Source organism: Hemitrygon akajei, chromosome 13 (assembly GCF_048418815.1).
Source record: "Hemitrygon akajei chromosome 13, sHemAka1.3, whole genome shotgun sequence".
NCBI classification, from domain to species: Eukaryota; Metazoa; Chordata; class Chondrichthyes; order Myliobatiformes; family Dasyatidae; genus Hemitrygon; species Hemitrygon akajei.
The window spans coordinates 51,078,795-51,102,724 of record NC_133136.1 but is presented as its reverse complement, the minus strand read 5'-3'; positions in this window follow the sequence as shown (position 1 = coordinate 51,102,724).

The window sequence follows — 23,930 nt, the reverse complement described above, 5'->3', positions numbered from 1 at the left end:
TCCTTGACTCTCCCACCATGGGGAACATCCTTTCTAGATCTACTCTGTCTAGGCCTGTCCTTGCTACCACACTAATACTAATCCTGGTGTAGCTATGGCATCTCTGGCAATGGATTTGCTTCATGCACATTTATCTTATGCTGACCTTTAATAAGATTAGCCAATGAATAGGCCTTCTACTTCGACTTCTACAAGGATAACACCAGCTTCATTTCCCATTACTCCATTTGATTTCTAAGCTGCTTACATGCTGTTAGATTAGGAGATCAAGATTCATTATAGATCTCCTATAATTTCCTCTAGTTGGCCTCTGAAAAAAAGCTAATGCAATCCAGCTCATACAAATTCTGCATTGGCTATTTACTCCATTTCTGTTATCAAAGCTGCAGCACTCCTTTCTCCTTTTAATCTTCAGTCACTCACTTGATCTAGAGGTGAATATCCATCAAATTTATGTAATTAAAAAAGGTACCTACTCATTACATGTAATGCTACCTACTTTTGTTCTAATTTAACTTTGCTATACTCAGCAAACCATGCCAAAGGAAAGCCCACCACTACTACCACTGGGCAGGAGGTAGAGAAGCCTTAGGTGACACACTACCAGATTCAGAAGAAGCTATAACCCTACAACCATCATGCTCTGAACTAGCGAGGATAACTGTGATCACCACTTCTCTGAACTGATTCAATGACCTATAGATACACTTTCAAGGATTCTTTGCAACTCAAGCTTCGTATTTTTTTATTTGTCTTCTTTTATACACTGCTTGCCTATCTGTCTTTGTTTATATACATTTTTTATAATGTTCCAGTGCATCAGTTTTTCATAAAATTCTGTATTTCAATTTTTTCCTTTAAATGCCTGTAAGAAAATTATTCTCAAGATATTATATGCTAATATATACATAGTTTGATAATAAATTTACTTTAATCTTTGAAGTTTGCATCATGTACGTGCTGTATATTCCTTTACATGCTTTTTACCCTGAAAACATTGTCTTCTCCAAGGATTTGCTGTCTGCATTATGATATATTCACATCTATTCATTTTGGATACTTTTGTGAGGATGACGTCCCAGGGGAACACCACAGAGACCAAAATACAGGCACTGAGCATTGGTCCGAGCATAGGAGAGAGAAGGGAAGTGGTTCTCAATAGTCAGAGGAACATACAGAAGACTCTGTGAACGTGAAAAGGTCACCCAGATGGGATGTTGCCTCCCAGGTACCAGGGATAGGGACATCTTGGATCATGTCCACAGCATTTTAGAGAGAGAGGGACTGCAGCCAGACGTCTTAGTACGTATTGGTACCAATGACATAGGAAGGAAAAGCAATGAGGTCCTGAAGATAGAATTTTAGAGAGCTAGGCAGAAAGCTGGGAAGCAGGGCCTCTGGGGTAGTAATTTCTGGATTGATACCTATGCCACGTGCCAGTGAGGATAGAAAGAGGATGATCTGACAGATCAATGCGTGGCTGAGAAGCCGGTGCAAGTGGCAGGGCTTCAGGTTCTTGGATCAATGGGATCTCTTCTGGGGGAAGGTACGACCTATACAAAAGGGACGGGTTGCACCTTAATCTGAGAGGGACCAATATTCTCGCAGGCAGGTTTTTTAGAGCTTTTTAGGGTTTAAACTGATTTGGCAGGAAGGTGGGAACTGGAATAAAGGGACTGAGGATAGGACAGATGGTAGAAAAGCAAAGATAGCATGCCATCTTTGTCTGGACTGTCAGGAATGGCAGGCAGATGTTAGGACATCATTGCAGCCAGCAGGGTGAGTATCAGTGCATTGGGGATGCAAAATTAAAAAGGGTAGCAAGTATTATATCTCAGTGAATGGAGTATAAGAAATAAGGTGGACGATCTTGTTGCACTATTACAGATTGTCCGTTGTGATGTTGTGACCATCACTGAATCATGGCTGAAGGATGGTTGTAATTGGGAGCAGAATTTCCAAGGCTACATATTGCATTGGATAGAAAGGTAGGCAGAGGGGGTGGCATGGCTCTGCTGGCATAGAATGGCATCATATCAGTAGAAAGATGTGACATAGGATCAGCAGATATTGAATCCTTGTGTGTTGAGTTAATAAATTGCAAGAGTGAAAGGACCCTGATGGCAGTTATATACAGGCCTCCCAAATGTAGCTGAGATGTGGACCACAGTTTAAAATAGGAAATAGAAAAGGCATGTCAAAAGGGCAATTTTATGATAGTCATTGGAGCATTAATCATGCATATCGATTGGGAAAATCAGGTTGGTAATGGATCTTAAAAAAGTGAGTTTGTTGAATGCCTATGAGATGGCATTTTAGAGCAGTTTGTCATTGAGGGATCAGCTGTATTGGATTTGGTGTTATGTAATGAACTGGAGGCAGTCAGGGAGCTTAAGGTAAAAGAGCCCTTAGGAGCCAGTGATCACAATATGATTGAGTTCAACATGAAATTTGAGAGGGAGAATGTAAAGTCTGATGTAGTGGAATTTTTGTGGAATGAAGGAAATGACAGTGGTATGAGAAAAGAGTTGACCAAAGTAAATTGAAAGAAGTTGCTGGCAGGGATGTTAGCAGAACAGCAAATTCATGATTTTCTGGGGAAATATGAGGAAGGTGCAGGATAGATATATTCCAAAAGTGAAAAAATACTCAAATGGCAAAGTAGTATAACCGTAGCTGACGAGGGAAGTCAAAGCTTATATAAAAACAAAAGAGAGGGCATACAAAAAAGCAAAAATTAGCAAGAAGATAGAGGATTAGCAAGCTTTTATGAAACTACAGAGAGCTACTTAAAGATCCATTAGGAGGGAAAAGATGAAATATGAAAGCAAGCTAGCAACCAATATCAAAGTGGATAGTAAACACGAGGAAATCTGCAGATGCTGGACAGTGAAAGCTTTTTCAAGTATGTAAAGTAAAACAGAGGTAAGGATGGATATAGGACTGCTAGAAAAGGAGGTCGGAGAAATAATAATGGGGACAGGCATATGGCAGGTGAAATAAGTAAGTATCTTGCACAATATGCACTGTGGAAGACACTAACAGTATGTCAGGTGTTGAAGGGTGTGAGGGAAGAGAAGCGAGTGCAGCTACTATTACAAGGGAGAAGGTGCTCAAAAAGCTGAAAGACCTAAGGGTACATACGTCACCCCGACCAGATGAACTGCACCCTAGGGTTCTGAAAGTGATAGCGGTAGAAATTGTGGTGGCATTAACAATAATGTTTCAAAAATCATTGGACTCTGGCATGGTGCCAAAGGACTGGAAAATTGTAAATATTACTCCACTCTTTAAGAAAAGAGGAAGGCAGCAGAAAGGAAATTATAGACCAGTTAGCCTGACCTCAGTGGTTGGGAAGATGTTGGGTCAATTGTTGAAGATAAGGTTATGGAGTACTTGGTGACACAGGACAAGATAGGACAATGTCAGCATGGTTTCCTTAAGGGAAAATCTTACCTGATGAACCTGTTGAAATTCTTTGCGGAGATTACAAGTAGGATAAATAATGGGAATGCAGTGGATGTTGTATGTTTGGACTTTCAGAAGGCTTTTGGCAAGGTGCCATACAGGAGGCTGCATACCAAGTTAAGAGCCCATGATATTACAGGAAAGTTACTATGATGGTTAGAGCATTGGCTGATTGGTAGGAGGCAATGAGTGGGAATAAAAGGGTCATTGTCTGGTTGGTTGCCAGTGACTAGTGGTGTTCCACAGGGGTTGGTGTTGGGACCACTTCTTTATATGCTGTCTATCAATGATTTAGATGATGGAATAGATGGCTTTGTTGCCAAGTTTGCAGATAATACGAAGACTGGTGGAGGGACAGGTAGTGTTGAGGAAACAGGTAGGTTGCAGAAGAACTTAGACAGATCAGGTGAATGAGTAAGAAATAGGCAAATGAAATACATTGCTGGAAAATGCATGATCATGCACTTTGGTAGTAGAAATAAGTGTGCAGACTATTTGCTAAACCAGGAGAAAATCCAAAAATCTGGGATGCAAAGGTACGTTGGAGCCCTTGCGTGGAACACACTGAAGGTTAACTTGTATGTAGAGTTGGTGGTGAGGAAGGGAAATGCAATGGTAGCATTCATTTCAAGAGTTCTTGAATACAAGAGCAGGGATGTGATACTGGGGCTTTATAAGGCACTGGTGAGGCTCACCTGGAGTATTGTGAACAGTTTTGGGTTCCTCATCTGAGAAAAGATGTGCTGGCATTGGAGAGGTGGTTCACAAGGATGATTCTGGGAGTGGAAGGGTTATCATATGGGGAATGTTGATGGCTCTGGGTCTGTTCTCTCTGGAATTTTGAAGGATGAGGGGGTATCTCATTGAAACATTTTGAATGTTAAAAAGCCTAGACAGAGTAGATGTGGAAAGGATGCTTCCCATGGTGGGGGAGTCTAGGACTAGAGGGCATAGCTTCAAGATGGAGGGGTGTCCATTTAATACAGAGATACGGAAAAATTTCTCTAGCCACAGGGTGGTGAATTTGTGGAATTTATTACCACAAGCAGCTGTGGAGGTTAGATTGCTGGGGGTATTTAAAGCAGAGATTGATAGGTTCTTGATTGGACACATCATCAAAGGTTATGGGGAGAAGACCAGGGAATGGAGTTGAGGAGGGAGAAAAAGGATCAGCCATGATGAAATGGCAGAGCAGACAGGATGGGCCAAATGGCCTAATTCTGCTCCGATGTCTTACAGTCTATTCACTCCTATCTGACCTGCATTGTTTTTCAGTTCCTCAGCCTTGAATTTAAGGTTTTCAGTTTAGTGTGTTGCCCCTCTGTGACTCTGCTGTTCCCTTTTCCTCAAGCTTTGAAACATTACCTCCATGCTCTTAGCGCACCTCCCCTGTTTCTTCCGTGTACATTTCAATAAAGCTGAGCGTTGGCAAATCCATCCTTCAGCGATGATGTCATAGCTTCAGTTATGTACATTCCATACTCTGGGATTCCATCTCCCAACATATCCAATCTTCCAGTTCCCTCCTCTCCTATCAGGGCGCCCTTCAGTTCCAGAGTTTTGACTGAGCTGTCAGTCATAATCGCTGACGTCACTTTCTCTAATACAGCATCGTTGTCTGATTTCACAATGAAGTATCAGTTTGAGGTGTTTGTGTGCAAATGCCATTACATTAATGAAAGTTTTTAATGTCATTGTTTCTAATCCATGTGGGTGACTACAACACTTCACACTGGATTTGTTGCATGGATACAGTACATATTGTTCTTTTTGTAGAAAACTGTCCCAACTGTCCAGAGTCATATTGAAAAATGCTCTTTAAAAGGGACTTGTTGAAGAGTATTTCCAATAATACAAAGTTGCCTGTATATAATGCAAGTTGTTATTATTCTGAATTTAAATTTTCTAATTCTGCTAGCAGTATTCTCCTCTGCACAGGCTCCAGGTTGCAATCAGAAAGTTAACAAAGATCATAGATTAGGTGAGTAGGAATTCAAGAAAGTTAAACAAGAACTGGAATTAGGTGGCCATCAACAGCATAGATAAAAGCCATTCATATCAATTTATTTCTACATTACATTAATCTCCTACTCGCTTCCACTTAGTTCAATTTGTTTATTCTCCCATTCCTTTCTCCCTTGTGTATTTATTGAGTTACACCTAAATGTTTGTAAGCTACTTATCTAAGTTGCTCCGTAGAGAAACAAGTTCTATTTCAGAACATCGAACAGTAAGGCATTAAAACAGTCCATTTGGCCTACCATATCTGCGCTGACCTTGATGTCAGTCCAACTTATTCCATCTGCCTACACATAGTCCATATTCCTTTCCTGTCCATGTCTGTCTAAAAGCATTTGAAACATCACTATGGCATTGCTTTGATCCCTACTACTACCCCATTTAGGGTTTTCCAGGCACCTATCATCCTATATGTTAAAAAAAAAACATTGCCTTGCTATCTCCTTCTTAGTCCACCCACCCCACCTCACCTTAAATATATGCCTTCGAATATTTGACATTTCCACCCCAGCAATAATACTCTGCCTCTCATAATTTTATATACTTTATATAATGTCACCCCTCAGCATCCAATACCCCAGACAGAACAATTCAAATCTAGACTAACCCTTCCTTATAGCTAAAACTCCCAAAATCCAGGCAGCATCATGATGAACTTCTTATGTGCTCTTTCCAAAGCATCCTTGTCCTGTCTGTAGTGAGGAAGAAATTCTTACAACACCCCTAATGTAGGTAGACCAAAGATTTTTCACAGCTATAACATTTATACTCAATGCTGATGCACCATCAATAACTCTAGGAGACATGGAAGTGAACAATAGGCTTTTAATAAAAGCGAAAAGGGAGCACAACCATGTCGAAGACTGAGGGAGGAGCAGTGCCCCAATCGCCTTTATACAGGGGTCTGTGGGAGGAGCCACAGGAGCAGTCAGCAGAGGGGCATGTCCAGACAGGTATACATAGTTTACCACAATGCCCCAACCAATGAATCCAAGAATTCTGTATGCTTTCTTTATCACTTGTGTTGGCACTTTCAGGCAGTTATGGACTTTCACCCCAATGTCCGCCTGTCAGTAGAACAGTACAGATACTTTGGCCACAATGTTGTGCTGACTTATTAACCTACTCTCATGGAATGCCTTGGTTAAGAACATGTTTTATTGTATTCCTGCTGCTATTCTGTGGAATATTTCATTTCAGCAGCTTTTCTGCAAAATGCAGTGTCTGTTAGTTAGGCCAGTGTTTTGGCATTTGCAGAGATAAGGAGCCATTTGCTCAGCTTAGGAATGTTGTGTCAGCCAAACGAGTTTGTCTTGGTAATGTTCTGTAATATTCTGCACAGTGGGATGCAATGGGATCAGAAGTGGAGAGAGTGAGCAGCTTCAAGTTCCTGGGTGTCAAGATCTCTGAGGATCTAACCTGGTCCTAACATATCGATGTAGTTATAAAGAAGGTAAGACAGCGGTTTTCCTTTTGAAGAGAATTGGCATGTCAACAACTACACTCAAAAGCTTCTTTGTTGTACCATGGAGAGCATTCTGACAGGTTGCATCACTGTCTTGTATGGAGCCTCTACTGCACAGGACCGAAAGAAGTTGCAGAAGGTTGTAAATCTAGTCAACTCCATCTTGGGCACTACTAGCCTACAAAGTACCCAGGACATCTTTAGGGAGGGGTGTCTCAGAAAGGAAGCATCCATTATTAAGGATCTCCAGCACCAAGGGCATGCCCTTTTCTCACCGTTACAATCAGGCAGGAGGTACAGAAGCCTGAAGGAGCACACTCAGTGATTTAGGAACAGTTTCTTCCCCTCTGCCATCCAATTCCTAAATGGACATTGAAGCTTTGGACACTTCCTCACTTTTTTTAAATATACAGTATTTCTATTTTTGCACGTTTTAAAATAATCTATTCAATATACTTAATTGATTAACTAGTTTATTTATTATTATAATGTTTTATTTTATTTTTTTTAGTTATTATTATTATTACTATTGTTGTTTTTTCCCTCTGCTAGATTATGTATTGCATTGAACTGCTGTTGCTAAGTTAATAAATTTCATGTCACATGCTGGTGATAATAAACCTGATTCTGATTCTGAATATTCAAGACAGCTGGGTGGGATCCGATTTCTGAGGGACGATGGTCTGTGTTTGGGTTTTTTGTTGGGAGGTGTTGGAAGAGAAGGAAGTGCAGAGAAGAGCACAAAGAAAGGCGCTTGGAGAATCCCACCTGAATGGGAGACCCAACTGCAAGGAGTGCTTTGTGCATACGAATGGCTTCAAGGAGAAAGTGCCAATACTGCTGAGTTACCAGTTTCTTTGTAACGTCCTTCGAAGGAAGTTCAGACTATGGCTGGTGATGTGGGTTCAGCACCATGGGTAAAGCAATATACCCAACTACTACAGAAACGAGTATCAGCATTTATGTGCACACTTAGGCTACTTTAACTGTAATGGGCCCTTTTTTTTCTTTTTCTATTAACTGTTTGTTAAAGTTGAAATATTGGTAAATATACTTCCACTTTAATTTTGTGCTGGTGTAAGGTCTATTATTTACTGGCAAAACTTTGCAAGGGGCAGTTTTCACACAGCATTCACCAAAATTCTTGTTTCCTCATCGGAACATTCCAACTTTCCTGTTTGGTTGAACCTTAATTGTACCAACCCTACATATGTGTTGCTTATTGAAGGTGGCCTTCTCACCATTATCCGTGCAATATTGAGTCACATGGCTATTAGCCAGAGGTAGCTAATGAGCCTGGATTACTACAAGCCACATTTACTATGAGCCACAGTGAGAGGATTACATTAAGATCAATCTGACCCTTCCTTCCAACATAGTCCTCCATTTTTCTATCATGCATGTGCAGTACCTAAGAGTCTTTTAAATATCCCCAATGTATCTGATGCCACAAACACCCCTGGCAGAGTGTTCCATACACTTGCCACTGTCTTCGTACAAGCTGCTTCGAAGAGTTTTACCACTTACTGGAAACATTTTACTTTACATTTGACCTTCCAAAATGCAACACCTCAACACTTGTCTGTCTTAAACTCAATCCATAATTTCTTTGCCTAAATTTCCAACATATCTATCCCCTTTGACAACATACCTCACCTTCTGCACTGTACCATTTCCATGCCATCTGCAAACTTTCTAATCGTTCAATTCGGTACTGTATCATTAGAAGCAGCGACCCCTGCAGTGATTCTCAGAGAACACCACTGGTCTTCAGCTAGATAAATACCCCTCAGGCACTACAGTCTGCTATATATACCCAAATCAGTTTTGTATCCAACTTAACAAGTCACTCTGGATCACATACAATTTAGTCTTTTAGAGCAGCCTACCAAGAGGGCTCTTGCCTGACAACATACACCGCTTTCCCTTCACTAATCACCATCATCATTGCTTCAGATGCCTCTTATGACAGGACTACTTTGCACATAGTCATAAGACCATAAGATATAGAAGCAGAATTAGGCTATTTGGCCCATTGAGTCTGCTCCGCCATTTCATCATGGCTGATCCAATTTTCTGCTCAGCCCCAATCTCCTGCCTTGCCTCTGTATCCCTTCATGCCCTGACCAATCAAGAATCTATCAACCTCTACCTTAAAGACTTGGCAACCACAACAGCCTGTGGCAAAAAATTACAAGGGGTGATTGATAAGTTTGTGGCCTGAGGTAGAAGGAGTCAATTTTAGAAAACCTAGCACATTTATTTTTCAATATAGTCCACTGCTACATTGACACACTTAGTCCAGTGCTTGTGGAACATATGGATCCATTCTTTGTAGAAGTCGGCATCTTGGACCTCCAGAAAGTGGTCCACAGAAGGGGTGATTGATAAATTTGTGGCTTACTGTAGAAGGAGATGAGTTATACAGCTCTCGTTACTTGGATGTACGGGTCAACTCTTTGAGTGATTATGCAGAAAATTTGAAGTTAATAACTTTTGTGGTATTTCTGTTTCAGATAATTGAAAATTGTAAGTAAGTACTGTCTGAGAAAATGGACAACATCGGCCTTCGTGCAGTCATCCGCTACTTCGGTCTCAAGGGCTTATCACCCAAGGAGGTCCACGAGGACATGGTGGCAACACTAGAGGAGGGTGAAAAGTAAATGTGCTAGATTTTCTGAAATTGACTCCTTCTACCTTAGGCCATGAACTTATCAATCACCCCTTGTATTTCCCTAATGCATTTCCTTAACAAAAGTAAATCCTGACCCAATGCATCTTTTCCATTATCTTCCCTACCAGTAACAGAATGCTGAACAGGCTATAATTTCCCCATTTTCCCTATTTCCCTTCTTAAACAAAGCAGGGACAATGACTTCAGGGACTTTGCCTGTAGCTAAAGAAGATATATGATCCTCCCTTGTCTCCTTCAGGTTTCTGGGATAGATTCCATCAAGCCCCAGGAATTGGCCATCTTAATGGTCTTTAAGAGAACATGTCCTTCTTTAATATTGAACCATTCTCTATTTGTTCCTTAATGCATTCAGTAGTGATTATCACTGGAAATATCAGCTCTATATCTTCCTTGTTAAATACTTGCATAATTTTAAAGATCATCAAGTGTGGGAGAATGAAACTCTAAGTGAAGAAAAATAGAAAATAATGCTCTTTTACAAAAGACTGATCCTCTTAAATTTATATCAGTGACTTTGCCCTGGATACATGGAACATAGTTCCGAAGATCTTTGATTTCCAAATATTTGGACTTAGAGTTCTGTTAATTGATGGGAAAATGGTAGCTGACTTCAGAAGCACGTGAAAAGAATAATAAAATATGCAGAAATGTGGCAAATCTCATTTAATACAGAGAGCTAGGAAGGATAAATGAAGAGTAACATGGACAGAATTTCCTCTACTAAGAGCAAGCTGCCCTCTATTATTTTCCACCATAGTCAAGATGCAGGCACCCTCTGAGATCACCAGTGACCTCCCAGGCATGCAGCATGCAGGATCTCCCAATGCAAGTGCCTGGCCACAGGGAGAAGAACAGTGCTGTCAATCATTTTAGCTGTGCCACCTAGCAATCCCCCGATTTAATCCTAGCCTAAACATACGCAATTTACTATGATCAATTAATCTAACAACCGGTACAAATTTGCACTCTGGGAGGAAAATTGTTGGTACTTATTGTGCATGCCCACAAGAAAATGAATCTCAGGGCTGTATATGATGACATATACTCTATATACTTCAAAAATAAATTTATTTAGAACTTGAGCTTTGAATAAATTATGCTATAGCTTTTACTAAAGTCTTTATAATGTTGTGTGGATAGCTTAATTATTGATAACTGTTGAATAAAAGTACAGTTTGGTCCAATTTTTTTCTCCTTTCAAGAAATGTCATTTACATGGGTGGAAATATTTTGGGCTTATTGTGAATTAATTTTTAGGAGGAAACAATGGATAACTATTTGAACATTACCTAATATTTTAGAGACATTGTCGGTGTGTGTGTGTAGGGATGGGTGAAGTTAGTTTTCAGCAGATTGGCATGTCCTAATGTTAAAATGAAATATTAATCATCATTAATGTAATTGAAATGTTCAGGCTTACATTGATAGATATTTGTTAACTTACAGTTGTGAAGGTATATGGGGAAAAAGAAATACCAATCAACCATATTCCTGTACAGTTGCAGAATAGGTTTAAATGGGTCGCAGAATGGCTTAAATCCAACCACAGTTAAAATGTGCATTTGATAAGTCATTCTGCCTTGCTGAAGAGCATCAGAGTATGCATGACAACTTCCCATTCTGCCTACTTATTTTAATGATATAGTTATAGGAATGAAAGATTTGCCGTTGTATCTCCATTGTCACCATCCACAAGACACAGGAGCAGAATTACGCCATTCAGTTCATCTTCACCTCTGGTCTGCTGTTCCATCACTATTGACTTATTTTCCCTCTCAACCCCATTAACCTGCCTTCCTCCATAACCTTTGGCACTCTTACCAATTCAGAACCTATCAACTCCTGCTTTAAATATACCGAATGAATTGGTCTTCACAGCTCTCTGCGGCAATGAATACTAGTTTCTCTACCTCATTGTTAAGTAAATTCATCCACATCTCTGTTCTAAAGGGATGTGCTTCTATTCTGAGACTGTACTCCGTTGTCCTGAACTCTGCCACTACTGGAAGCATTCTCTACATTTCCACTCCCCTTCTTCTTCTCTTTCTAAAGCCCGCCATGTCTACGGGGGCACTGACAGCAGCCTGGCAGAGGTCCCTGTCCTCGACCAGTCATTCAGTCTTTCAAGGTGTAGTCCTTCTTCTCCTAGGGATGAGGTTTTTGGAGCTTCTGTTGGCATTTCTGTAGCACTGAATTTTTACAAGATGGGGTTGCTAGTCCCATGCCCAACCCTTCTCTTTTTGCAACTGGGCTTGGGACCGTTCATGGCAGAGTTACTTCCACTCTATCTATGCCTTTAAATATTGGGATGTTTCAATGAGATACCCCTTTATTCTTCTAAACTCCACCAAGTATGGGCCTAGAACCAACAAACACCCCTCACACATTAACCCTTTTATTCTCATGATTGTTCTCAGGACCCTCTCCAATGCCAGCACATCTTTTCTTTGACATGGGCCCCAAAACTGCCTTAGCATTACATCTTTGCTTTTATATTCTTGTCCCTTGAAATCAATGCTAACATTGCATTTGCCTTCCTCACTACTGACTCAACCTGCAAAGTAACCTTTAGGGAATCCTATACAAGGACTAGTATTCATTTCCATTTGATCTCTAATTTTGGAATTCACTCCTCGTTTAGAAAGTAGTCTATGTTCCAGAACCCCTTACACCAAAACTAGCACTTTTGAAATGCAATTACTGTTGTAGTGTAGAAATGTGGTATTTTTGAATTGAAATCGTTGATGTAATTAGCTATCAGAAGAATATATGTTTACTTTTGTGTCAAGACATCTGGGTGTAGAGAAAATCAATGCACAATGTGACTTGTCATAAAAAATTCAAGCTTTGCCGCTGGTTTCCAAAATTGGAACTGGTACAATAGCTCAGTGCTGGATGTTTTTGTCCTTCCTTCTCAGGTTATACTGGCTTCTTGCCTAATGGAAATACAAATGAAAAATTTGATTTATACCAATAAGCTTTACAATTGATTATTATAGTTTGCTACAACCAAATTCAAGTACAGTCGAACTGACTTCACAGACTTTAATTGCCTTTAAATTTTTCTCATCACTATTTCAAGCTCAGGAATAAAAAGTGAAATATTACTTTGTGTGATATGAATGATTATTCACTCTTCAACAAGGTGACCCCTCTAAATCAAGTCTTTAATGTACACTTTCAATATACAAAGCTCAAGGCTAACAACCATTGTGATAATTCACAACATTTATCCTGATATATAAGCAAATATACAACGAGAATAGCCATATCTTTTATACGATGCTTAAGAAAGTACTCAATTCTTGACAAGTGTTATAAACCAAGCACTGTTTTCTGACCTAGTGGATTCATTTCTTGTCAGCTTCTCCTAAATCTTATAGTGTCAGCTAATGGAAAGTCAAGGAGCCTGTAATCTGATCAAGTACCAGCACCAACTAGCTCCTTATTTCATATTGCTGCATTTAACATTGGCATATTAAATATATACTTCTGAATATTTTCTTAACGCATATTCCAATATTTATAGAATATATGTAAAATACATCTAAAAGCTATATTATTATGCAACCAAAATTCAAAACATAATTGCATAGACTTGGCCGGATGAAGACATAGTAAATCATTTCAGCTAAATCTATTTGCTGCTCACAAGATCCAAAAATAATGTAAAATGAGGAAGTTAGTTTGATCTATTTTAAGTGTATAATTGATTCACACAATCTTGGAATCCTGAAATAGGCCTCTAACCAGTCCTGTCCTCATTTGCTCTTTAATTTGATTTGACCTCCAGGCTTCCCCAAAACTGCGCATTTTTATTGGCAGGAACAAGTCAGTTTGTCTTTTGGACGTTCATGAGGAATCTGCTATGACAGCCCCCATCAGAGAGAATTTTCCTAATCCCAGTTTCTCCTTTACTTATCCAAAAAGCTCATTCCACGCCATTCATCCATCCTCATAATTCAGCATCCGATACAAGTTTGAACTTACAGCTCTCTCACATGACTCCTGCTACTTAGTTAAGCAATTTTTCAGACTTACTTGCTTTATGTTAAGTATTTAATGAAACTGCGTAGAATTGCTTATGAGATGCTTCCATTCCAGATTGAGCAACTAATTTGTCTTAATTTTCCATTGGACAATAACCTGAATTTTATGGGTTATTTAACTTGTGCCTGCTCCCACTACAACAATTGAATATGTATTAATATCTTCCCCTTAATGTCTTGCTAACCCAACCAATACACAAAATTCCAGTTGTAGTCTAACTGAAGGATGTACAGTTTGATCACAGAATATTTTGATTTATAAACTTTTTCATTCAATAGCTCAACATTTTATCCACTTAACACCAGAGACTCTATAGATACTCAGCAACGTTTTGGGCCAAGACACTTCATTAGGATTCCATCAGGACTTCATCAGAACTTCTATTCACTTTGTTGGTTGCTGCTCAACATTTCTTGAAATTATTACCCTGTCTATCAAGATTCTTAGGTCAGAGTGATCTTGCAGGCATTTCTCAGGTAGAGTTTCTAAGTGTCCTATATTAACAGAACCAGAAGCTATACAGCAGGGACAATTTGTGGCCATGTATCCAAAAACTGATCAATTAATCCACACAGTCATTGAGCACCGCCAGGGTGTTGGCCTTATTACTATAGCTCTGAATCATTAGCATGCACACAGCTGGTCCAGATAATCCAGCAGATAACCCAAACCTTGTGAATTATGCAGTCATTGTTTCAAGTATTTGGCAATGTAAGTACTGATCTTTAAAGGTGGGCTGCTGGAGGCGACTTCCAAAAAAACATACTTATTTATTGAACATAGAACAATACAGCACAGTAATGGGCTCTTTGCCCCACTATATCTGCACTGAGCATGCTGCCAAGTTAAAATAAACCCTATTACCTTCACATGATCCATAACCCTCCACTCCCTGCATATAATTTGCCTATCTAAAAGCCTTTTGAGTGCCTCTAACATATCAGCTTCCACTGCCGCCCCTCACAGTTCATTCCAGGCACCTATCACTCTCTGCATAAAAAACTTGCTCCTCATATCTCTTTTTAACTTCTCCCTTCCATTCTTAAAGTTATGCTTTCTAGTATTCGAAATTCCTACCCTGGGAAAATGATTCTATCTAAGAACCTTTTAAATGTCCATATTTTATCAGCCTATGCCACTATCTCTGGCAATGTGTTCCAGACACATATGACACACTGTAAAAAACCATCCTCTGACACCTCCCTGAAACTTTTCTGTACTCATCTTAAAAGGACGTTATCTGGTGTTGGCTGTTGTTGCCCTGTGAAAAAGGCACTGGCTGTCTGCATCTATGTCTCTCATAATTTTATATGCCTCTAGCAAGTTGCTTTTCATCGTCCTTCGCTCCAAAGAGAAAAGCCCTAACTGACTCAAGCTTTCCTCATATGGCATGCTTTCTATTCATATGAAAATCCTTGTAAATTTACTCTGCACCCTCTTTAAACTTCCACATCTTTCCTATACTGAGGAGACCTTTTTATAGACGGACATTAACTAAAACAATTTTGATCTACGGCTCCCCTCCCCCAAAGACTTATTTTAATGGACAAGTATTTTACACTTTGTAATGCTTTGTCCTGTTCTTCTATTAAAAATAACTGTAACTGCTGTGTTTTCTGTGTAGGTTTGATTGTCACCACTAAAGTAATTTTCCATTCTGGCTCTAGAAAATACTTTGAGTGTGAAGGGCTTCACTGAAGAGACTGTTGGAGACCAGTATCATGGAATAATCAAAGACAGAGTTGGGTAAATATTTAAAGCATTTAGTGATTTAGAAATGAGCTAGAATAGATAAGCTCTAATTATGGAAACCATTGGCAGCAGTAGAAGCTTGAAAACATGTGGACCTTAGTACAGACTATAAATTACTAACATGTGAGGTAATGACAGAAAAAATTGATTTCTTTATATAATAGAACATACTTGTTAATTTGTATATAAATATACCACTTTTTCATAAAGGAGAGTTTGAAACACATTGCAAAACTCTTTCATGCACATAGAATGCATTTGTCTCTTTTTTCAATTCTCTGATCAGCACTAATATTTCTGAACTTGCCTCCAGTGTAGACTGAATATTGCTTTGGAATGCAGACACGTGTATCTCACCAATGTCCCTCTTCCCTATGTCATACTTGCCTGAAGGCATTGTTATTTTTGCACTTTATTTGGCCATTGATTCACTGTCATATTCAAACAGGAACATCCAGAGTGGAAAAGTTTAGGGAAGATGTCAGAAGGAAGTTTTTCTCACACAGAGAGTAGTTAAGTTCCTGGAACGCATTGTTGGGAGTACTGGGAGCAGTGGTTGAGGCTAATACATTAGGGGCATTTAAGAGAATCTTAGCTAGGTACATGGATGAAAGAATTATTGAAGGCTATGGGTCTATGTAGGAGGGATGATTATGGAGTAGGTTAAAAGGTCAGCATACAGTACTGTACTGTTCTATGTTCTGTGTCCTACAACCACCTTCTTCAGGACTTCCCACAAAATACATACTAATTTTCCAGCTGCATCTTTAGCACAGAATGAGCTGGAGGGTTAATGAATGCTTCGAACCATTGCAGTTCCGAAAGCCTTCAGACAAGCTCAAGCAAGTGGACTGTAATCCATTGTCAGATATTAACTTCTAAGATTTGCTGTGTGTTATAAAGATCAAAATAAAATTTTCACTTCTGCCTTTTGTTATCATAAAGGAACTTAAATATCAATCTTCAGTTCGTTTGGTGTGCATCAATGAGAGCTGGAAAACTGCTGCTGCTTTTCTGAGAGAAAAATGAACCAAGTGGACTCGCTGAAATGGTTGTGTCAACACCTCATGGCTTTGGTGTTCTGCACTTGTGACCAACTCTCCATGGTGAACAGTCATGCCTCCAAGTCCAAGTTTTCAAGTGAAAATCTGCACTGGCTGTGTCATTTTCCCTCTCTCTGTAGTCCATTGTCTAAAATCTACCCTCTACTGTATCAAATGCCTGTCGGTGAGTGTACTCTTCAAATTTCAGCATTACCCCATGAAAAGAAGATTTTTGGGGTCCTGTGCTTTATTACATTTGTAAAAGTGCACTATTTTTTGGAGTTATTCTGTCAATAAAATTATTTTTTTTTTGCTCTCTCAGTAGAGCATTCTATGCTTGCATGGCCTCAACGTGGTCTTCTATCTCATGGGTAATATTAGTAATGGGGAACTTTTACTTCCATTCCATGTAAGGTGTGTTTGACTCACATGCATAATTGTGTGCCCCAAGATATGGTAAAGTTATTTCCCATGGTAGGGGATTCTAGGACAAGAGGGCACGACTTCAGGGTTGAAGTATGTCCATTTAGAACTGAGATGCAGAGAAATTACTTCAGTCAGAGGGTGGTAAATCTGTGGAATTTGTTGCCATGAGCAGCTGTGGAGGCCAAGTCATTGGGTGTATTTAAGGCAGAGATAGATAGGCTCTTGATTATCCTGGGCATTAAAGGGTATGGGGAGAAGGCAGGGGAGTGGGGATGACTGGAAGAATTGGATCAGCCCATGATTGAATGGCGGAGTAGACTCAATGGGCCAAGTGGCCTACTTGTGTTCCTATATCTTATGGTCTTATGGTCTAAGACTGCCCATTAGCCTATCTACACCTGAGCATCCATTTTGTATCCCTTGCTGAATAAAGGTAATGTTAAAGTCTCGTGTGTGCTTAATTCTTCTAAACTCATAATTTGCCCTCGATGTGCTAACTATTGCTATCAGCCTTACTTTTATTAAAGATGATTAATACTGCCAACATCTTCCGCCCTCTTTCTCATTACACATTATTTCACTAACACAGTGCACCTGAGAATCTTGCAATCTCTTCCTGATTCCAAAGTTTGTACAGCCCTGCAGTGTATATTGCAATTTCAATGAACAATGCTCTGGATATGCTATGAAAAATTCTTCAGCCATTGCTTTTACCTCACAGTGCTAATCTGTGTTGGGGGCTGAGATTATTTTAATTGTCAATTGTACTTCCACATAACCTGTAACTAGCCTTTATACAAATATTCTACGTGACTGAAGAGAAGGGGCAGTTGAAATTACTTTTGTGTTAATCTAAAAAAGAGGGGTGGCACTTGGAGCTATTAATGCTGTGAGTGTCTTTAATTGTGGATGGACTTTAAAAAGTTAAATGAATATTTCTCATCCGTATTTACCTTGGGATGAGGTTAACCCTGAAACTTCTGGTTATTGCCCAGTGGAAAACTGAGACCGATGTCTTCCTGTGGTGCCTGTGGAACTTAGTTAAATTCATTCTGAAATGATTTCCCTAATGACAAGCCTGTTCTTCTGGTAAGTATGAATTTACATTTGTAAGAGTTTTATGAAATGAGAAAATGTGTTTTTTTCCTTATTTCAGCAGTAATTAACATTGCATGGAATTAGATTCAATGGGCCATTTGGCCTAGCAGGTCTAAGTTAGTGAGAGACCTCACACTTTTTAATTAATTTCATCCTACCTTAGGTACTTAACTAGCTTCCCTTTACTTGTCTCCTGCTAATTTACCCGCACTTTTCTGCCTAGTACAGATTTTATATTCTCTACAGAGAATCTGGAGTCTGAACTACTACAAGTAGTTAAAGTAGCCAATTCCAATGTAAGATGAAATGGAGAAGGGAAAACTGAGAAAATGTGAAATTTGATTAAATGAGGGGAAAAAAAGAACAGGTAAAAATAGTTCTGGATAACTGATAATGTAAGTTTTGGAAGTAAGATTAAATATTTTTAATTATAACTTTACACTGCTAGAGAAGTTTAACTAAAATTTAATCATTTCATTCATAGGATTTATCATTAGAAGTTGGAAGGAGTTACCAGCTGCCTTTTATTTATTTCATATTAATGCACATCAAAAGGAATTCTAACTGTTCTGCACAATAAAATGGTGAGCATGTAAGATGCAAAGTTTCACAAAGTTAACATCAGATAATAAATCTACAATGGCACTTTTTTACTTGTGTTCAGTTGTGTTCCTGTCTTTTCCTGAAGTTGCCATGGTTGTTGGAAACAAATAACATTGATTAGTATTTCCCTCATGTTAATTTGACAGCAAAGGTAAACATAAAATAATCTACTCCAGATTCTGGCTAATCATTGAGCAAGGACATCATAAGCACATTACTTAGACAAAATGGCATGCATGTGGAACAATTATATAGCATTTTCCCAATGCACAAAAGTCAATCCGTGAATCATTTTAGTTTGAGTCCACTGTTAATATTGCTGACAGTCTTTACCTGGCAATGCATTGTGGCCATTTAAGCTGTAATTAAAATGTCAATTTATAGGATTTGATGGATAACTATGATGTCTGTTTTAACTTTGTCTGTGGTATTGATGACCAAATGGACTCCTTATAGTAAGTTAATGTTCTGCCAAATTTTATTTTGTGGAAATCGTGGCTCACTACTTTTGCCTTACACTTTATTTAATTAATCTATAATTCAGGTCACTAGTAGTCAGATGAATGAGGAAGTAGAAGTCCCTATATGGGCGACTCTTGCATTATAATAAAAATAAGAGATCCTGCAGCTGCTGGAAATCCAGAGCAATTCAAAATGCAGGAGGAACTCAGCAGATCAGGCAGCATCTACAGAAATGAATTAACATTCAACATTTCAGGACGAGATCCTTCATCAGACCTGGAAGGAAGGGAGATGGACAAGGTAAAAAATGATAGGTGAAGCCAGGTGGGTGGGGAGTGGGCATGAAATAAGAAACTGGGAAATGATATGCAGGAAAGGCAAAATGCTGGAGAAAAAAAAGAAACTGATAGAAGAGAATAGATCATGGTAAAAAGGGAACGAGGAGGGGCACCAGAGGGAGGTGACAGGGAGTGAGGAGAAGAGGTAAGAGGCCAAAGTGGAGAAATGAAGAAGTGAGCAAACTCTTTCATTATAGTATTTCAAGTTCAGCTATTTTCTCTATGGATTTCACAGAAAATGATCAGAGGCAGAATAAAATTTGCTCTTACAGATTTTTGTGGGGAAAAAATAAACTCAGAAAGCTAAAAAAAAATCAAATCTTGCCTGTTTTACTTTTGTTTCTTCATCACTCATTTCCTGATGCATATACAGATCATACTTTCCTTGTGTCATAGATTCATTTTACTATCTTCTAAGACTAGGGTTCCCAATGGACCCCTTGCTTGATGGTATTTATCCGTAATGTAAAAACAGTTGAAGAACCCCTGTTCTTTCAAAGGAAAAAATGTCATTATTTTTCTCCTTGCTAATGTAAGAAGTTTAATTTAGCCTATGGATCAGTGCCTGATACAACATGTATAAATATTGACCAGTGTGACTTAGAATATGAGACCACAGCACCATCATATAGGAGCAGAATTAGGCCATTTGGCCCATCGAGTCTGTTCTGCAATTTCATCATGGCTGTTCAAATTTTCCCCTCAGCCCCAGTCTCCTGCCTTCTCCCCATATCCCATCATACTCAGAGTAATCAAGAATCTATAAACCACTGCCTTAAATATACATAAAGACTTGGCCTCTGTAGCAATGAATTCCACAGATTCTCCACTCTCTGGCTAGAGAAACTCCCCCTCATCTCCGTTCTAAAAGGATAACCCTCTATTCTGAGGCTGTGTCCTCATCATAGAACTCTCTCATCACAGGATACATCCTCTCAACATCCACTCTATCAAGGCCTTTCACTATTCAATAGGTTACAATGACCTACTGAATACAAGCACAAGAATATCAGATGCTCTTCAAATGACAAGCCGTCAATTCTGAAATCATTTTCATGAACCTCCTTTGAAGCCGCTCTGGTTTTTCAGCACATCCTTTCTATGACAAGGGGCTGAAAACTAATCACAATACTCCAAGTGAGGCCTTACCAGTGCTTTATAAAATCAAACTGCAAATTAACCTTTAGGAAATCCTACACAAGGACTCTCAATTACCTTTGCACCTTAGTTTTTTGTATTTTCTCTCCAGTTAGAATAGTCAAGCCTTTCATTTCTTCTGCCAAAGTTCTTGGTCATACTCTTCCCAAAACTGTGTTCCACCTGCCATTTCATTGCCCATACTCCTAATCTATCTCAGTTCTTCGTAGCCTTTCTACTTCCTCAAAACTACCTGCCCCTCCATCTGTCTTCATATTGTTATGATACCAGCCCCCTCCTTCCTGAGAATCGCAAGATCACTATTAATTCGGGTCTTGGACCCAGGAAAAGAGAGAGAGACAACGCAACGGATTTGACCATTGTTCTTAGAGACACCTGTGTGGATTGCGACTCTATGCTACGTGCCAGCTATCAGGACTACGTGTACCTCCTCGGGCAATGTGGGTGGGGATTGCATTGCCCCACCTTGATTGACGTCTGCAACCCTGCAGGTCAGGATAAGAGGGGGTTGCAGGGGGCAGTGCCCAGCAACGCACCAGAAGGAGACACCATCGCTCATCGCTCCCGTGATGACGGGAAGCTATTCGGAAGCCACGTGTGGTTCGTTTCCCCTAGCCTGGGGAGCGAGTGGCTGATAACATCGAAAAGGACTTCAAACTGACAACGGGGAACCCACGTTCCCGATTCAACGATTTGAGTCCAAAAGGCTGGCAAGTTTATTTTCTCACCAAAAATTCTCTCTCTCTCCAACACGTGAAACCCAGCGGTCCCCAAAAGGCTAAAAGCCTGCATGAACTCCAGAGACTTTGATATTTCCATCGGACAATATTTTTACCCCTAGACAAATGACAGAGCTACTTCTTATTGTTGATTATTACTATACCCGCGCTTTAGATTGAGTAGTGACGACGTATATTATCTGAATGTTTGTATTAATCTTACTTTTGTGCCCCTTTATAAATAAAAACATTTAAAAATAGTACCATCAGACTTCAGCGGACCTCTCTATCTTTGCTGGTAAATGACCCAGTTATGGGGTTCATAACAATATTGTCTGCAACCTTTGCAACAAAACCATCAATTCCATCATTAAATCATTGACATATAATGTAAAAAGAATTGGTCCCAACCTAGATCCCTGTGGAACACCACTTGTCACCTGCAGCCAACCAGAGAAGTCTCTCTATATTGTCACTCTTTGCATCCTGCTGATCATTGTTTTATCCATGCTAGAATCTTTCCTGTAATACCAGAGGCTTGTAGCTTGTTAAGTAGCCTTGTGTGAGGCACCTTGTTAAAGAGCTTTTGAAATTCCAACAACACAACACCAATCAGTTTTCCTGTGACTACTTTGCTTGTTAATTTTTCATAGATTTCCAACAGATTTGTCAGGGAAGATATTTTCCCTTGTGGAAAACATTCTATCATGTGCCTGCAAGTACCCCGAGACCTCATCCTTAATATTCGACTCCAACACCTTCCCAGCTACTGAGGTCAGACTAACCCTCCAAGAGTTTTCTTTCTTCTGCCTCTGTCCCTTTTTGAAGAGTGGAGTTTTGCAATTTTCCAGTCCAGTCTTCCAGAACTATTCCAAAATCCAGTGATTCTTGAAAGATCATTACTAATGCCTCCCCAATTTCTTTATCCACCTCATTCAGAACACTGGGGTACGCCATCTGGTCCAGATGATGTATCTACTTCAGACCTTTCAGTATCCTAAGAACCTTCTCTCTAGTAATGGTAACTTCCCACACTTCATGACCCCAGAAGGTTGGAACTTCCACCATACTGCTAGTGTCTTCCACAGTGAAGACTGATGCAAAATACTTATTCAATCCGTCGCCATTTCCTTGTCCCCTATGAATACCTCTCCAGCATCATTTTCCAGTGGTCTGATATCCACTCTCACCTCTCTTTTACACTTAATGTATCTAGAAAAACTTTCGGTTTCTTCCTTTAATATTACTGACTTCTCAATCCTCTAACTTCTCACTAATTTTTGCTCTATTGTATGCCCTATCTTTGGCTTTTACGTTGGCTTCGATTTTTCTTGTTAGCCACGGTTGTGTCATCTTGCCTTAAGAATATTTCTTCCTCCTTGGAAAGTATATCCTGTGTCTTGTGAGATGCTTCCAGAGATTCCAGCCTTTGCTGTTCTCCCGTCATCGCTGGTAGTGTTCTTTTTCAATCACTTCTGGCCAGCTCATGCCCCTGTAATTCCTTTTACTCCACTGTAATACCCCTCAGCCTCCCAAGTGATCTGGAGTTCCTCAATTTCCAGCTCCAGATCCTTAGCGTAGATTGGTAGAAGCTGCAGCTGGATGTGTTTCTCACTGTTGTAGCCATCACGGACACTGGAGGTCTCCCTGCCTTCCAACTTCCAACAAGAGGAGCATTCAGCTATCCTTCCTGACTTCTTTACTGTCCTAGCTGAGCAGATATAAAGAAGGGAAGTTGAAAAAAGAACTTAATATTGAGCTTTTCTTCCCTTTGCTTTCCCCGACTAAAACATATTACAGCACAATACAAGCCCTTCGGCACATGATATTATGCCGACCTTTTAACCTATTCTTAGATCAATTTAACCCTTTCCTTCCACATATCTCTTTTTCTTCCACCCATGTGCTTATCTAAGAGTTTTGTAAATGCCCCTAATGTATCTGGCTTCACCACCCCTGGCAGGGCATTCCACACACCCACCAATCTCTATGTAAAGACCTTGTCTCTAAATACTTCGTTTAAAGTTATCAGAAAGCCGATAAGCTACAAAAGGAGAATTTCAGTCAGCATATTCCATCAAAGGCTCAATGCTTACTGCTTTGCTCTTCATCTTACACATGGAGCAAAGATGCTGGTGAAACCTGCGGCCTCTTGTCTCATTTAGAACGAGCAATTGGATGAAACAGAAGGGCTTTCATGCTAGTGGAGGCAAACAGATGAGGACTGTGTGAGTTGAAACCATGGAATTAGTGAATTGTACAAGTGCTGAAAATCCAGAGAAAAACATTTGTAAGATGAATTAGATGAAATTCGTCTGGGAATTGGCTACGATACTCTTGCTGCAGTGACTTGAAGTACTAATACAATTATCGAGAATGTTATGAATTGTTACCTAAAGTTCAAGTCGAAGAAAATGATAAAAGGGAACCAGAGGAAAGAAGTGTTTTGAGAAAATGTAACTGAGGGATTTGATAATGGTTTGAAATTGGTTGAGCAACAACACACCAATTTTCTGCTCAAAGCGTAGTGCAATTGCAATTTCTTCCTTCACACCCTTCTAATGTAAAATGGAAAGCTTGCAAGCAGGAGGTGGTGAAAGAGTAGTCAACCCAAATCTGCCCTGCTTTCAGTCT